Source organism: Lepidothrix coronata, unplaced genomic scaffold (assembly GCF_001604755.1).
Source record: "Lepidothrix coronata isolate B3197 unplaced genomic scaffold, Lepidothrix_coronata-1.0 Scaffold84, whole genome shotgun sequence".
Taxonomy (NCBI): Eukaryota; Metazoa; Chordata; class Aves; order Passeriformes; family Pipridae; genus Lepidothrix; species Lepidothrix coronata.
In genome coordinates, this window is record NW_016690264.1 from 1,474,407 (window position 1) to 1,491,647 (window position 17,241).

Below are 17,241 nucleotides of genomic sequence, written 5' to 3' on the forward strand. Positions count from 1 at the left end.
ATTTGCATAATATAAAGGTTGCTTCTCCAGATGGCTAAAGCAGTCTTGACTCTTTCTTTTTTAAATTCCCAACTGTTGTTGTCCATTTCCTAACTCCACACTACAAAACAGCATGTAAACCTCAGCCTCTGTGGAGATAAAGTTTAGTTGTGTGTTGCATTTAGTTTATGCACACTTGCATTATCCTGATGCAGGTAATATCCACAGCTTGTTTGTCTGCAGCTTACTCTGAATATTTTTTTCAACTAAATCCTTATGCAGGCAAATAAGAAATTCTGCCTTCATTTCAAAAGCAGGCCCTCAAAAGCCTTGCTTAGGAGCCTTATGAAGTGGTCTGACTTCCAGTAGGGGCTGAGAACCTGGTATGTCTGTTGTAATATCAAGGGATGGAAATCATACAATTCTGATGAAGTATGGTTTGTATTAGACCTACAGAGAGGTCACTTCAGCCTGTCAGCACAATGGTGAAGCCAAGTTTGTACTCCAAGACAGTGTATAAATTTTCCATCTGACAAAATTCAGTAATATTGGATCCAGAGTTTACGTTTAGCTTTATTCCAGAATGTACATGCAAATGTAACATCAGTAGGTAAACAAAACAGCCTAATGGGAAAATACTCATCATAATTTACCCTTCTAGGACAGCAAAGAAAGAATTTTCCTTCACTCTGAGGTATTAGCAAATTGGCTTAATGAAACTGCTAATTAAGCTAGTCTTCTTTCTCTGAATCATCAACTACATTGTAATTTCTACGAGACAAAAGGGTCCCAAGGTTAATCTGGTAAGGCCAGAGAAAGGATATTGCAAATTATTGTTGTTATTTTATGCCAACCTCTATCCTCCATTCTGTTTGATCCCCCATTGTATAGTCTCCCTGATTCCCTCCTGCCTTCCTGAGTTGGACTTATGGCGTTAGAGGATGGGTCCTGCATTAAAGCTGTTTTCTAAATGAGAAAGATATATGATGTAAGTAAAATAAGACACCAGAAAACTAGGAATTATTTTTATTAGAAGTACTAGATCCATAATTATAGGTGTTATTCCAGTTTACTTACTCTATATATGCTCTCATAATAATCTCCCTCTGGTAGAACTAGCAATGATTCCTTAAGTCCCCCTCCTAGAGACATGTAGGATATTTATGATGAATGAGCTTCCAAAAGCTCAGATATTTAATTTGCAGCTACCGCGGCTAGTGATGATTAAGATCCTCTTGTTTTTACAGTGTTTCTTAAATAAAGTGTAAACACGGCCTGCCCAATTCCATTAAACAGTGAGACACATGGGAATGCTAATGGAATTGCTAAAAAAGATACTGAAACTGGCCAGGCACAGAATAAATACACATGATCACACATATATACCCATCTGCATGTAGCTATGTTTGTGCACGTGAAAATAATGCATGCTCACACAGATAGAGATATATAGGCAGTTATATGTACTCCTTCCATCAGACTGCAAGTAGTCTTAATATCTAGGGATTTCCACTAAGATACCAGTTTGATTTCCCACCAGGAAACACAGGGAAATTAAAACAACCTGTCTGATACTTGGTGAATATAGTTCCCTATTCACAATAGATGAATCAAACAGATAGGCCTAATACTTGCAGAGAAGTCACTTGAGAAAAGGAAGAGGAACAGAATAATAGGCAAGAAGAAAGCCCCATTCACAAACAGCTCCTTCCCACCATAACCCCCCTGAAGTGCCAGCTAGGTTTGCTCCTCCTGTAACTGCACTACACAGAAGTTCACTGAGCCACATGGGTGCTTGAGGGAAGCCTATTGCACTGCAGATTGAAGCAGAAGAAGATTTCACATCTATACCTGGGAATCCAGATGCTCTCCCCATCAGCCACTCCTTTCAGCTCCTTCCCCCAGCTTCCATTCCTCAGGAGAAGCAGCCTATGGGATCCCATAACAATGCCCATCTGAAATCCCAGAAGTTTATTAAAACCTCTGCTTCTCCTCATTCCTTGGCTCATGACTTCTGTTCTCTGTCTGCAAGCTACAGATCACATGAAGATTCCCCAGGCTTTTCACAATGCAATTTTATATTCTATATTTTCTTGACTGTACAATGTAGCTGACTTTAGCAGAAATTGCCCCAAAATGTTGCAGACCATGAAATGTGAATTTTCCCTGTGAAGTGACTTTCTATTCAATCTCCTCACTTCTCACCAGATATCAAGGCAATACTTTTATCCTTCTTGTTTTCTGCTTCTCAAGTGCTCTCCAGATGCAGCTGATCTTTTCTCCTAGGCTTCAGTCCACCAGACAAACATATATATATATATTTACACACATCCATACATCTATATACAGCTGTAAGAATTAGCAAATAACTAAATAAACAAACAGAAAAACCTGTTACACGCTACAACTGCTTCATGAATTTATAACATATGGTGGCAAAGCACTATAAAACCAGAAAACTATAAAGAGGGTTACACAGCTCCATTCATTTATCATGTTACAATGAGTAATTTGTGCACTAGGCAGGAAAGAGAAAACCCACACAGTTGGAGAGTGCATATGTATTTCTGAGGCTCACACTAGAGAGCCTTTTATAAAACACACACATGATTTGAATTCCAAAGTGAAAGCACTGAGAGGCAATGCATGGGCTAATATTGTTATAATGGTGTATGCAGAGCTTAGGAAGAATGGGCACTGGCTGACCTCCTTTACATTTAAACAGTCTGGGTTTCTGTACAGTTCAGTGTCTGTCCATTCAGAAGCTGAGCTCCAGTCTACAGCTATAAAACTTCTCCTTAGTGCTGTTACAGAAATGGCAAGATAGTGGCTAAAGAAGAAACCATAGCTGGGTTCTCCTTCTGCTGATTTTGGTCAGGTTTCACTCTTTTTTGCCTCCCCTCACATGTCTGGTGGGGGTTATGTTGAACCACATTCCCAGGTGGGTCCATGTACTCATAGTCCAAGCTCTGTTTCATACCTAAACCCACATATTACGTACAGACAAACCAAGAACAGTGAAGTTAAGTGCTGTACTTCCCTACAGGGTTTCTGACCAGTGCTGTGTCTCACACAGGGTAATATTAAATCCTCTAGATTCTCCAGATAGCACAAAGCCCCATAACTCACATCTACCTGTTCCTGATTTGACATTTCGTCTTTTTTATTTCCAGTTGGCAAAGAGCTTTTATGAAACATATAACACATGCCACATGCTCTGTCCTGGAAATGGCCTAGTTTTCCCGTGGGGAAAGTGAATGATGTAGGCTGTGTCCCAGTTGTCATGTCCCAGTGCAAATGGTTAAGATCTTCTTTTTGTCTCAGCAAATGCCCTATGGAAGCTCGAGCTGGGTTTGGGCCCTTGGGTCATTGCTAAGCAGTTTCTCTTTCATCCTTTTCGACACCAGCAGACGCAGCTTGAAACATGTATACAAGATGCCGCTTTACAGCATCCCTTATTCACTGGTACCTTGGAGACTCCAGTTCATTGAAAGTAATAAAACCAGATCATCAAAAAGAATTCTTTTGAACAGGCTGTGGGCTCTGCTGTGCTACTTGGTTACGGATATTCATCTTCCTGGAAACTGTGCTGTTTGATACCGCATAGGCATGAAAGCATCAGCTGCCTCCCTGGTGCATTAACCCCTCGAGTGTTGAAATCGTGATCCTTGAATAGCAAAATAGTTATCACTTATAATTGCTTGAGGGGAGAAGTAGATTTTATTCTCCCAGATGCACAGAGGCTGCACACTGGGGTCAGAGGGTTCCCCTATCCTCATCCTACTCCAGTGATGCAATGGGCTGTGCACAAAAAGGAAGAGGGAGCAAAAAGAAGCAGCCTCTGTTGGTTACAGCTACAGGCAGGCTGTAAGGTGACTCCTGTATCAAAGGGTGCCATAGCACTTAATCCAAACTGAAAACACAGATGTGCTGAAAACACAGGCATTCTGATGCTTGGGGCTTTAACTTTCTGTTAACCTTACATATCTTGTGATCCTATATATCTCACAGAGCCCTGACGCCAAGACTTTAACCCAAACCCCTTTGATTTGGCAGGGGGAGAGTTGACACCGTTGTCAGAGTTGCCAGAGTTCTGGTGCTTTTTGATTGCATACAAACCCTCTCTTCTTTTATCTTTCTCAGCTAGAAAGAAGAGAGGGTAAACACTGGCACCTTGAGCATAGGTGTACAATCTCTGAGTTTCATTTCTCTAAATGCAGAAGGAACAAGGATGGTGCAGCTGAGCTAATTCCTCCCGAGCTTTCTGGCATAGTTTTCCTGAGCAACTGGCATAATTCACTGCAGACTATTTGCATCTCTGTTTGCAGCTCAAGGAGGATCACAGTCTGAACTGCTGCTTTGGCTCCTCTAGGGCTGCTGTGTGCCCCTGCCCTGAGACCTCTTTGTTGTGTTCTAGCTTCACCCTGGGGCAGCAAACCCAGATTGTCTGCAAAATTCCTTCAGTAGCACATATGTTAGGCTCCAAGATTGTCCCTTGAACTGCTCCTGTCAGCTGCTGGGAGGGAACAGCAGAAGAGGCCACGCTATCCATTTACCTCTTTCTTATTTTCTTTTGCCAGGCTCCACCATCCTCCCCCATTACTGGAAAATACCAGGGGTCTGGGTTAGATGGCTATTTGATATGAGCTGGTACAGCCACTCTTGTGCTCTCTCTCTCACACTGCACTGGTGTAACTCCTGTGCTCAAGATGAGTGAAGAGAGCTTTACCTTCCTAACTCCTTATTTCATATCACTTCCCTTGTGAGCCCTGATGTCAGGAAAACATATGGTGCCTTTTTATCATGGCTTGAAATAGATGCAAAAAGAGAAGAATATTTAAATGCCCCCTTTGAGCCTCCCTCTCATCTCCTTGCCTGAACCTGAGCCATGCCTGCCCTGCTGCTCCCACAGCACCGGAGAGGCTGTCTCAGGCTTCAGATCCAGATCACATACCAGCGGTTGCACTCGCAGCATCCTTCTTCTCCCAGAACAGGCCAGGGACAGTGTTGGAAGGAAAATGGCTGAAGTTTCAGATCAGCTGAGAATAAAATAAGGCAGGATCCCCGGGAGGTCATTTTTACACAATTGCTCTGCACTAGAACAGCAAGTGGAGGAGCAGGAGAGTAGAAACTGGCATTGATCACACCTGATTACTTATTAAGGTTTGTAAGGAAAGATGCTGGAGGATAAAAACAGCAGGAGCACTTTTTATGACTAGACTAGAAGGGGCTGGGGGAAAAGGGTGGGGGAAATAGGTCAAAATGGACTCCTACAATGTTCTCTTATGTTATAGCCCCATATTTTTTCTCTAGATTTCATCACTAGTTCATGTATTCTCAGGCTAAGGTTAAACTGTCACTTGTGAGGGATCTAAGTAGAGCCAGAATGCAGGCAATAATATGTGCACAACAATTATATGAACAAACATTACAAAAAGATGCCTCTTAACTGAAGTGCATGCATGACTTTGTTTCTGCACATCTCTGTACAGACCTTCCTCTGTGCATGTGAACAGGCAGTTATCCCTCTGCATCTACGAGCATGTGTTTGCACATACATATAAATTTGACACTAGAAGATAAAGATCTTTTTCCATGTGGCAGTGTCAGTACAGGAACTGCATGTATGTGCAGGGATGCATTTATCCATAGGGGAGCACATCTCCACTCATGCACATGTCTGAACACAGGCCCCCCAAAAGCACTGGTTTGTATGCAGAGAGCCTAAAGCAAATGCAGAGCAGCTCATGAGCTACTGCGGTGTTAGTTAAGAAAGCAACATCTCTTCATAAAACCTAAAATAAGCCCTACATCAAAAACAGTACAAAACAACTCTAAAGCCCCAGGCTACTGCAGGATTATACAGTTGTGAAATACATTATCCAGCCTTTAAAGTCATCTTTGACTATCTGCCTGGGGTCATCCAGACAGCCCAGACTCTCAGCTACATAATGCCAAAGAAAAAGTTGAGCTTGCAGGTGTTCCCAGGAAGGCAGTACATCGTGGTCCAAGTCCTTCCTGCAGGGAGAGGCCAATGGGATTATATCTGAATTTTTTGTTTGCCATAATAACGGCTCAACAGAGAATTAGCTCCAACACAAACTGCTATTAGAGGGAGATCTACTGTGTTTGGTGGCAGGAAGAGAAAAAACGAAGTTACTGGACTCCTGTGAATGAGTCATTCCATCAAAGGCTTGGAAGCAGATAGGTTATTCCTTAGCAATAAAGAATCAAGACACAGTAATTTCCAATAGCAGTCTTTAGATGGATTTGCAGGTAGAGTTTTCTATTTTATCCACAGCAGGCACACCAACTTCAGCTTCCAGTTGCTGTTTCTGGTTAGCCAGCCAAGCTTCTAATTGGATCTCCTGTTGGACACTATCTCTGAGACACACCGGGGCTGGGAGCAGGGACCAGGCTGCTGCCTTGCCAATATAGCCAAGCCATCAGCACTGTCCTGCAGTGAGATCCAGGCAGAGAGAGGGCTATGTGCAAAAATTCAGCCAATGCACCATGTAGTCATCAGTCCACAGTGAGCTTCTTATCCTTCTATCCCAGGGCAGCAACTGACCCAGCCAGTCTTGCATGACTCTCCCATATTGGCCAGTCCATGTTGTTTTTACACATGGGCAGTCTTGACTGTCCATCCCCAGCCCAACCTCTTTTATACTTCCAAACAAGCCCAAGAGAGGGCTGGGATCTCCAGGGAAGATGAAGCAGTGTGAATTAGCTTGTCAGCAGCTTAACTAAAGGACAAGCCAAAACAGTGCTATCAGCACAGCTAAATCCAGCTTCACTTCAACAGGCAGTTGGGTACTTCAGGAGCAAGAAAATAGGTGTCCTGGGAAGCTCTGCAATGGTTCTTTTCTTGACATTAGAAATTCTCAGACCAGGATGTCCATAAGTTGTGGGAAAATGAGGCTTGACATGCTACCATCCAGGGGATATATTTTTTGAGAAACCTCAGTTTCAGAGAATGAAGGTATTGAGCTGTCCCCAGCATCCAGTCAGGATCTTCCAGGCAGCAAGAAGAAGTATGACATGAAAAAAAGATGTTTTTCTATGGACAGCAATAAGTCTAGAGGATTTTTTTATTCATTCCAATGACTTAGATGGCAAATTTTTTCTGTTGGTTGCAATGCACATTTGTCCACTCCTTTCCTTGCTTACTTACCAGCTGCTGTAGTGGTGCATTTTGTAGTTCTCACTGGGGAAAATTGGCACAATTTCTATGTGTGTTCTACATAAGAGCAGCAAACACTGAAAGGAGTTCAAAATCAAATTTCCATGAAAGCAAAGGCCATCTCAGGATCAGACAGGTGGTTTCACTCCTGTGTAAGTGGTCAGTGCCAGAACGCCTTATCCAGTCAGTCCTGACAGCAGTTTCCCAGCAATCTCTTCATGGCCTGGCATCACTACTAACGTGAAGACCAGTTTCCTTAGTGTGGGGACTAAGGAGAGCAACTACTGCTTCTTAAGAAGTGATGAAGTCCCTGGCCATGTACAACATGTCACTGTTGTTCCTTACAGGGTACAGCTGTGAAAGTGCTTGCACTCAATTTATCCTTCTGTTCCTGGAGATTTACAGGAAAAGAGGTAGTCTGTGCTTACTGAGGAGCAGTGGAGATAGTCCTGTGAGCTGTGTGTTTCTAGAGCTGGAGACACTTGTATTCCCATGACTATGCCTGCGTGTGCAGCTGACCTCTACAGAGTCCCTATTCTTGTGACCTTGGGTTCAGTGAGCCAGCTAATAAGTTTGTGTTAATATAAGCAGAGGCAGTGGGAGTCAGAAAAGACATCAGAAATGAAACCAGAGGAAAGGAATTAGGGGAAAAGAATTCATTAATTTCCTCTCTGCAATGACACATGCTTTCCACTCACTTTTTTAAAATGACATTTTACCTGCTATTAGTTTACTGTGAGTGTCTCTGGCATTGCTTTCCCTCCCCACAGCCAGTTCCCTCAAGAACAAAATTAAATTTAAGCTACTAAAGTTGGACCTTTCTGAAGTAAAAAGAATCTTTAAAAATGGATTTTTTTAAAGGTCATTTTGAACTTTATCTGAGCACACATGGAAATGCAGGCCATTCAGCTAAATAATGCCACCTGACCACCTCCTGTCACCATTACTAGGATAAGAACATCATTTATGTGATGGAGAGAGAGGAAGGCTTTCTGCTCATTCTTTTTATTCCTCTTCTAATTTTTGGAGGGTTTAATGCAGTTCATTTTTATAGCAGCTTCTCCACTTCCAACTCTCCTTAATAACATGTAGGAAAGGTCATGAGCTTAACACTCAAATAGGACATCCTGATTTTGACCCAAAACAAGACAGACTGCACTCTCTGCTCCCATGAGGTCAAGCCCCATTCTCTAGGGCTCTATCTGCATGTCCTACCACATTGGCAGTCTCTTCACAGGATGGTGTCAGAGCATTCCATCCTTCTCCTTGGTCTTTTCCCCTCTTCCAGAAATCCAGGTTCATGAATTAAATAAAATATAATCTATTACTATGTATCTAAGCACATGCTTAACTTCAAGCGCAAGAACAATCTAGTTGACCTCATGAGCCTCTTTCGTGAGTTTATGCTTCACTTTGAATGGGTATAGTCTCTGGGACCAAAGCCTTGCTCCAGAGGAAGCTCGTGGAAGTACAGTATTTATCACAGCAGTGTCCCTATCTGCCAGAGAAACCCTCACCACTGACCTGAAGCATCTAGAAATAATTAACATTATCTTCAACATTTTCTTGACAGCAAAGGATGGCATGGGAAGATGGCTTTGTACTGCCAGGCTCCAGTCTGAACAAAGACAGCCTCTTTAAACCATGGATTTAATTTCCAGACATGTCAGACCCACCTCCCTACTGTCAGCCAAAGGTGAGGGGGGTTGCACAGAACTTGCTGTAGGATGAGCCCTGTGGCAATGCTCAGTGTTATGAAAACACTGCATGTTATTTACTGTATCCAGTTCTCTCCAATCATGACTTAAACAAGGCCATATTTATTGAAGAGACACTTAAAAATGTCCCACGACATGCTTCGTGAGAACGGGGACGTCCCTCAAATGGAATTTCAGCACTGCACCTCTTGCTACAATGGCATCCATGTCCCTCTTCACAGCTGCCCGGTCTCTTTGAACAAGCTTCCCTTTAACAATGTTCAAATATTTAATTTGCCAAGTGCTGGGGAATCCCAAAGGTTTGGAAAAACTATCTATTATAAATGACAAAACATGACATTATTATAGGTAGCCTGCCTACTCGATGTCATCTGTGTTCTACGCTGCTCCTTTAATGAGGCTGTCTTTCAAATCCTGTACGTAATAGAAAAAGATCCTGATGCTAGCACTTCCCAGGTACTCTAAAAATTAAAACAGGCAAGTCCTTAAATATAAAAAAGTCTGCTTTCTAAACCCTAAACCCCTCTTGTTCAGAGGAAGTGCTTTTAATATTCTGTTATTTAGTTGTACAGGCATTCAGGAGGAGGCTGCTCCCAGACACCCAGTGCAATTCAGTAAGTGTTCCCCTGAAACCTAACCACACAGTGCCCTCTGCTGCAGTTTTCTCTGACATATTAAAAGGAGAAAAAAAGAACGAAACAAAAAAGCCCCTAACCTGGCCGTGCTTTACAGCCTGTCTCCTGGCTTAAACTGAGATAAGCAGATGGTTTGTTAGTACTTATCAGTGGTTGAGTAACATCCAAGGTACTACATAAAACACTTTAGCCAGAGAACAGTCAAAATAACAAAATGGATTCCATACAAGGGAGAGCAAAAGCAATTGAAAAATCAGGTGGGGAGTGCAGAAGTGCTAGCAGCTCCTCACCTTAGCCTGCCTGTCCCTACTCTCCAAGCAGAGCTCCAAACCCAGTTATTTAAGCTAAATAACTAGTTCCTATAGTCTTGTTGCTTTGTTCCTCCCACCACGTCCACCACATCCTCAAAACACTTATAAGAACTATGTGAACACACCAAGGACATGCAAGATTGGCAAGACCAAAGACCAGGCTACCTGCACGGTCCTGATGCCGGGTAATCCACAGCAGATGGAGCTGGCTGCAAGCAGCACCCCCCAGCAGAGAAGGATGGGCTGGGAAAAAGTAATTTCTGTCATCCTACCCTTGACTTTGAAAGCAGTGCTAGCAGTTGACATTCCAGGGTACAGGGACCTTTGTGGATTACTGAAGAAGAGGACAAACACAAGGCGGCCTTGGGAAACCTCAAGGCCAATGACAGCACTTCAGCAATTCTTACCTTGAGCTACTACCACTTTGGGCTCAGTTAATTAAAATCAATAACTGCATTTGTTTTGATTTGGATTTTAGGCCTTCACTGAATGGTACTAAGGCTTTCTTTCACAGATTCAGTAATTATAAAGTCAATAATTTAAAATTAGCTAGACATACTGTGAATATTGTCTTGGCAATGTAAGCCACAGGGACTCCAGGGAGTACACAGGCATTAGGATTTTAAAGCAGCACCTTGCTAGTGCTGTGGATGAAGAATAAAACCATTTCAGATATTCCAAAAGACTATATTCAGACCCAAACCCCAGTGTTCGGGAGCATTTCCTTCTGGTTTCTGGCTTAACCTGATAGAAAAATAGGGTCCACCTGAAAACTGTCTCAAGAGTTGACAATATCAATGAGATGACAATCTCTAAAGAACTGACTTGCCACCAAAGCCTACAAAAATCAGCTGGCTCTAAAACTGCACCATTAAGAAATGTTGAGTTCGTCACACAGTCGGCCTGATATTTGAGATTATCAGACTCATGTTTCCAAACCATTGTTTGCAACAGAAGCTTAAAAAGATGGTAGACTTTCTTTCCCCATCACTGTTTTTAGCAAAACACAAAAATTGAGGGACTTGCTTTAAAACCATGATATTTGACAGCAGTCTGGGTCTGTGTCTGAGTTATGCTGCTATTTAGCAAGGCCACTCAATCTATTTAAGCACAAATACAGGTTTATTTGAACCGTCCCTGAAACTTGAGCTTCAGCCTTCTCTGAACTTTTAGAAAATGCCAGTCTGTTAAGTCTTCTCCTTTCCCCAATACCTTCTCTTGTGCATTCCTGCATCTGCCTGGGTTCCAGCCAGACCTGGAAGCACCAGATAACCACAAGGAAGATTGCTCCCTGAGATCACCACCCAGGAGCAGGAAACATTGTGAGCTCCTTGGGTGGGCCTGTTTATACTGAAGGAGCCACCCTACTTGGCAGATGCAAAACCTTAAATAGATCCAGAGATTCAGCCAACAGCTTATCCTTGTCTGCATCAGCTACTATTTAAAATCAACTAATTCCACTGAAGCAGAGGAAATCCTAAAGGGGCGGCTTCTTTTGACATAATCAGTCAGCAACACTACTCTGACCAGAAGACAGCACAGTGTGGCTGAATCAAAAGGCACAAAGGGAAGAGTTCTCAACTCCAAGGATTCAAAGATGTCCAGCCTGTTTGTCCTCAGAATGGAATAAAAAACTGAGAGCTGGGTGGGAATCTGGATGCACAGAAAGATCTCTCTCTGATGCAGCTACCCCAAGGGTGAAAGATTGGGAGAATCCCTGTTTAGCACAGTATTTAATTACCTAAAGGGAAAACCATGTAAATAGACTTTAAGAGACACACTTGATAATAAATCTATTACAAAAGGCAATGTACTTTTGAATTTATTATCTGACCTCCCTGCTGAGCATTCCCCTGCAGCTGCAGGATAAAATAAATTGGTCTAGCTAAAGAAACTGTAGGAAACATTTGAATATTCTCTGTTCTGAAATATTAACCTGTGATACTTCTGACCATCTCTTTCAAATTGAGAATGGCACAGTCATGATGGACAGATCAAGACATTAAGAATTTCACTGGAACAGAGGATTGCAAAGGGGAGTAGACCCTGGACAAGACCCCTACATTGGAAGTGCAAAAGAGTGGTCTTGCTAAAACTAGCTAGAATTAAAAAAAAAAAAAGGAACAACCCAACCTTCATTAAAACACTCTCCTGGGAAATGTGCCGCATATGACTACTTAAAGGAACTGGTTTTGCTTAGAAATGCAGCCAAGTTCCCATATTTCTGAAAGATTAAGGACTTTTTTATCCTTTATGTCTGCATTTTTTTTTCTTTTCCTTTCTTTTTCTTTTAAAAAGCCTTCATAAGAAACCTAGCATGGAGAGGTGACTTCAGTGCACGGCAGATGGACACCACACCGTTCATTAAAGCAGACAAATAAAGGGCTCATCCCATAAAGCAGCTGAGCACCAGCACTTTTTCTGTTAGCTCTAGAAAAGCTTCCGGCTTGCAGCACTTAACACAACTGAACTGTGGAGGCCATTATTCCTAAGGTTTAAATCCAGCCTGAGTCTCTCTCTCTTCATTAATGTTTGGTCTGGGCAAAGGAAGACCTGGTCTGCACAAATCCTTGGAACCTGACAGCCTCATTGCTTTCCCTTGCACTGCAGCACCTGAAGAAGAAGCCCCAGCACTCTCTATACTATTATTTATTGTAAAATACGTGTAATGTTATCAATAAACCCTGTGCCCTGCGCCCACGGGAGGAGATGTTCCCTGAGCCTAAATGTTGGCAATCTAATTATGGTGCATTGAGAAAATCTCATGCTCGCCTCAGAACTTTACAACAATGATACTAATAAAAATTAAAACACTGTTCAAGTGACAGTACCCATACATTTTAGACTGAAAGTGTGACAGGTAAGATTTGATGAGACACATTCAGGAGCGTACCAGAGCCAAGTTCTGAAACAGAGGACTATCAACATTGTGTCTGCAGAAAAGCAGATATACAGTCATCTCTCACTTGCAGACACAAACTAGCAGATGGTTTGCAAAGCCAGGAAAGTGAACTTCAAGCACCCATTCTGTCTTTTACAACTTCACAGACGTGAGTTTTGCATGAAAAAAAATGCATGTGTACATCATTAACAGATGCAGGTCCTAACTCTTCCACTTTGATTATTTCATTTTAACTCCCTTGTTTCTGATGCCTTTCAAAAAGGAGCACAACGACTTCTCACTGTTTATTCAAGATCTTGAAGGAAAATTATTCCTAGTGGGTCTTGAGCTCCCCCCATTGACTTCTCACTATTAGCTAACATCCAGGCCTCATTCTAATGCTCCACTACTGTCCAGACAAGCTATTCTGGATGGGATGTTGAATCTTTACAACAACAAAGATATGATTTTCCTCTTCTGTGTGTATGCTCGCTGTATTTTAGTTATACCACTCCTAACAGAAGTTATGGCTCTGCCCAGCCCTTCCTGGAGAGTGCTGCCACTCAGCTGAAGAGCTTATTTACCTCTTTCTTTAGGTTTCTCCCTGAGCTCTTCTCCCTCACTCCCTGGCCAAAGTCTCGTGTGACCTGAAAGGCTCTCCCTCTCTCAGAAGTGGAGCCCAGGGTTATTTCACACTCTATATTATGGGCACCATCCACACTCCAATGAGCTGATGGTAATACACTTAATGGTGCCAAAGTTTGTGATTGTGCCTGAAGACTTTTGATATCATTTGCTATGAACACTAATCCATGAACTCTGAGCTGCAGGCCATCCACATGTCACCCGAATGACTGGCTAACAAATCAGCCTCCAGCATGGCTCAGGCTCCACTAAGTCTCCATTGTCAGTGTTGACAAAGGGCATAACCATGCTCATGGCTAAGGACTTTGGCTGTCTCCTGGTTTATGACCAATTTCTATGGTAATTCAAGAAGAGTCAGTTGTTTTTTTTTTTCTGAAGAAATAACCAGTGTCTCTTTTCTTCCTTTTACCTATGAAATACTTGTGGCTTTGGGGAGATCTGGAGCTCCTTCTCCAAAACAAGAAATGGAGTTTGAAAATGCAGTACCTTTATTCCCCTCCTGGTGCAGATAGATTAAGTTCCCAGAAGATCAGTGAAGGCACTGGAATAATGTGAGAAAGATTGAGGCCACGGTTTAGGCCTTTTGTCACTTTCTTCATCTTTAAGACATATTCTCTACTCCTTCTTAGCTGTGTTATGCATTCTAGATATACAAAAGAAGCAGCAACCTTAGAGAATACCCTTCATAGATCCTCAATGGAATACAAAAATGGAGATAGGTCATGCTCTTTCTTTTCCTGTCCTGTGACATGTAGACTGTGTCAGGGAACAAAGGGATATGGCTGGAGGAAACTCTCTGATTATTCTTCACTGTTACATTGACTCCCTTCAGTAGCATCAGGGCTCATGGCTATTTGAATGCACCTGAGGAATGGGAGCAAGCCCAAGTGACAAATCAATTTTAGGCAAAAGGATGGCTAAAGATTTTCAGACTCTTGTGCTTAAAACACTTTCCTGGTTCTTTTCAACCAGCCATTTGTTCTTTCCTCCAAATATCTTCTTGAAAACAACTTCATTTAGAAATGCTTCCAATATCTGCTTTCTTCATCAACTTATCTTTTGGAGCCTTTTTTTTTATAGAGAGATTGTCTTACTCCATGTTTCTCAGAACAGTGTGTAGTTTTAAAGTATGGGATCAGACCTTTACAATGCCAAGAGCCCTCTAGTCCTGTGTAACAGCTGAGGAAATGTTGCATATTCTATTCTATTCTATTCATAAACCTCCCCTACCCATTTCTACCTCAATGCTTTCCCATAGCACACTATGCTACACCATTAAGAATTATTTTATGTGGCTTGGTTTTTACTAATCCTCAGACTAAGCTGAGTAATGCCTAGGAGAGGACTGTCTTAATGAGGGAGTTTATATTAGAGAAAGCAGATCAAGGCCTTTTATGTGGAAGGTGGGGAAGCTTTGTACAGCTGCTGACTGGCCTGCAGGGAGCCACAGTTCAAGCAAGCATGCTTAAACCTTTATTAAACAAGTCTTTCACAGTTCTATGTTTGAAACAATTTCCTGTTTCTTTCCACATGCCACTTGCCCCTTCCTCAAAATCTCTTCTTGCAAACCACTTCATTCATAAATGTTTGTAGCATTTCTGCTGTTTCAAGTATTTTGACATAGTCTCCTAGTGAGTGGAACGGTTGCCCAAACAGCTCTAGTGAAACCCTTACATTGATTCCCAGCACAATTGAAGAGCAAGATCCTGAGAGCTGAGTATGATCTGTGGGAGAAAAACACTCACAGAACAGAAGACAGATTCAGGGCCTAGTCTGTCAACAATAATCAGGGCCATTATAAGCTCTTGGGGTGCACAGGAAGGACACTAATGTGGCAGTCCCTTCATCTCTAGAACTAATCAGTCATTTTCTCTCTTCTTTCTCCAGAGGTCAATCCTTTCCTTTTCTCTCAACCATCTACAGTGACTGAAAGCAAAGCTAAGCAATACACTGCCATCACAGTGCTTCCATATCACCCATCTGTATTGCAAGTTGACATTGTCCCCCCATCCATTCTTCACAGAATCATATAACTACAGAATGGTTTGGGTTGGAAGGGACCTTTAAAGCTCATCTACTCCAACCCCCCTGCAATGAGCAGAAACATCTTTAACTAGATCAGGTCAATCAGAGGCCCATCCAGCCTGAGCTGGAATGTTTCCAGGGATGGGGCATCTACCACTTCTCTGGGCAACCTGTTCCAGCGTTTCACCACACTCATTGATAAAATTTCTTCCTTATATCTAGTCTGAATCTACCCTCCTTTAGTTTAAAACCATTACCCCTTCTTGCTCTAAGGTAAGAGTGATGATAATAACCAACAGCAGAGAGCGCACAGAGGGGAAAATAAACTTTCAAGTGGCATAATTTGCCTTGGATATTTATTCCTCATGGAACATGGCACACTGCCATCAGTGTTGAGTGTGCCAAAAGAAAAAGATATTTTGAATATTTATTCCTTCCTCTGACCTTTCCGGAGCCGATGGATGTTTATATTGGAGAAAGCAGACCAAGCTGAATATGAAAACCTACCAACCTTTAGACAGTGGTACAAACCTTTGAGCTTGTGATATTAATTCCTGTAAGAATACTAAGGGTAGTCATGTTTCTCACATGGAGTCTGAGAAGGAGAGAGAAGAATTAGCCAAAGCTAGGAATCAAAGAAGCAGTTTTGGCTGGACTATGAACAAAGTACAGTGAGTAGGTCTGGCCCCTGCATGTTATGTCAAATCTTAGTAGCTGCAGGTACTGTATTCACTTTCCTACATGCTGATACTGAAATAAAAGGCTGCTTATTTTTCTCTGTGAGGAGTGTAGAAACACTCTTAGTCTAGAACTCTTTCATGGCCAACATTCAAATAAATGCAATATACAATTTTTCAGGCTCATTGGGCAGCGAACACCATACATATACATGATCAAAAATGAATTAAGCAAGTTAATTGTCACCCACCAGGCCCATTTTTATCACTGGTGGCATTACAGCTTTTATATGTAGTTATTTTTAGCACTAGTAAATAGCAGTAGGACTGGTCTGTGGCAGGCGTGGGAGGGAGCACTGGACTGCATTATGTGCTTTGTGAAAAAGTTCTACTGAACCTTATGAAATCACCCGTCTCTGTGATTTCCTCACCTATGAAAAATAATTCCTGTCACACAGGAGGTTGCAAGGTTTGATTTAGTACCAAGAGTGAAGTTCTTGGATGTTGCACCAGGACAACCCCTTACGATTGCTCACAGAAAGCTGTTGCAGCAATCGGCAAACACGGGGTTGCTCTGCAGGGAGATGACCGAGTTCTTGGGATCTCGGCACCCTGCCCGGCACTCCCCAGCCAGAACCCTGCCGAAGCAGAGCAGTAACCAGACAGGATTCCTCCTGTGCCCCGATACAGGATCTTTCCATTGTTCTGGCCAGAAACATCCCCTTCCAGCTTTCGGTCCTGACAATTATTAGGATTCTTGGGAAGAGAACAGTCTGCAGTAAGCAGTACCAGATGCTTCAGCATCCCCTTCCTTTAACTTCGGAATGTGTAAGAAGAGGGAACTGGTTTCTATTGACTTGTGTTCTCAAGCCATAATCCATTTTATTACATAATCCATTTTATTATCTGCCCCCGTTGCCCTCCCTGTGTAGAGGACACCCAAGGGGCAGGTGAAGGCAGGGGAGGGAGGCTCCTCCCCGCTTCTAGAAAGCAGCTTTTATCTCCCAGACTTCGCCCTAACTCAGAGGGCACCGAGGGAGGACAAGCCCGGGGCCCTGGGGCCATCGCCGATTGTTCCAGGCCGGGGCATGGGGCGATCCGGGCCGGACGGTCCGTGAGTGGGGAAAAAACGACCCCCGCGCCAGCCCCAGCTCCCGGCTGTCCCTTCCAGCCGCTCCCTGCTGGCA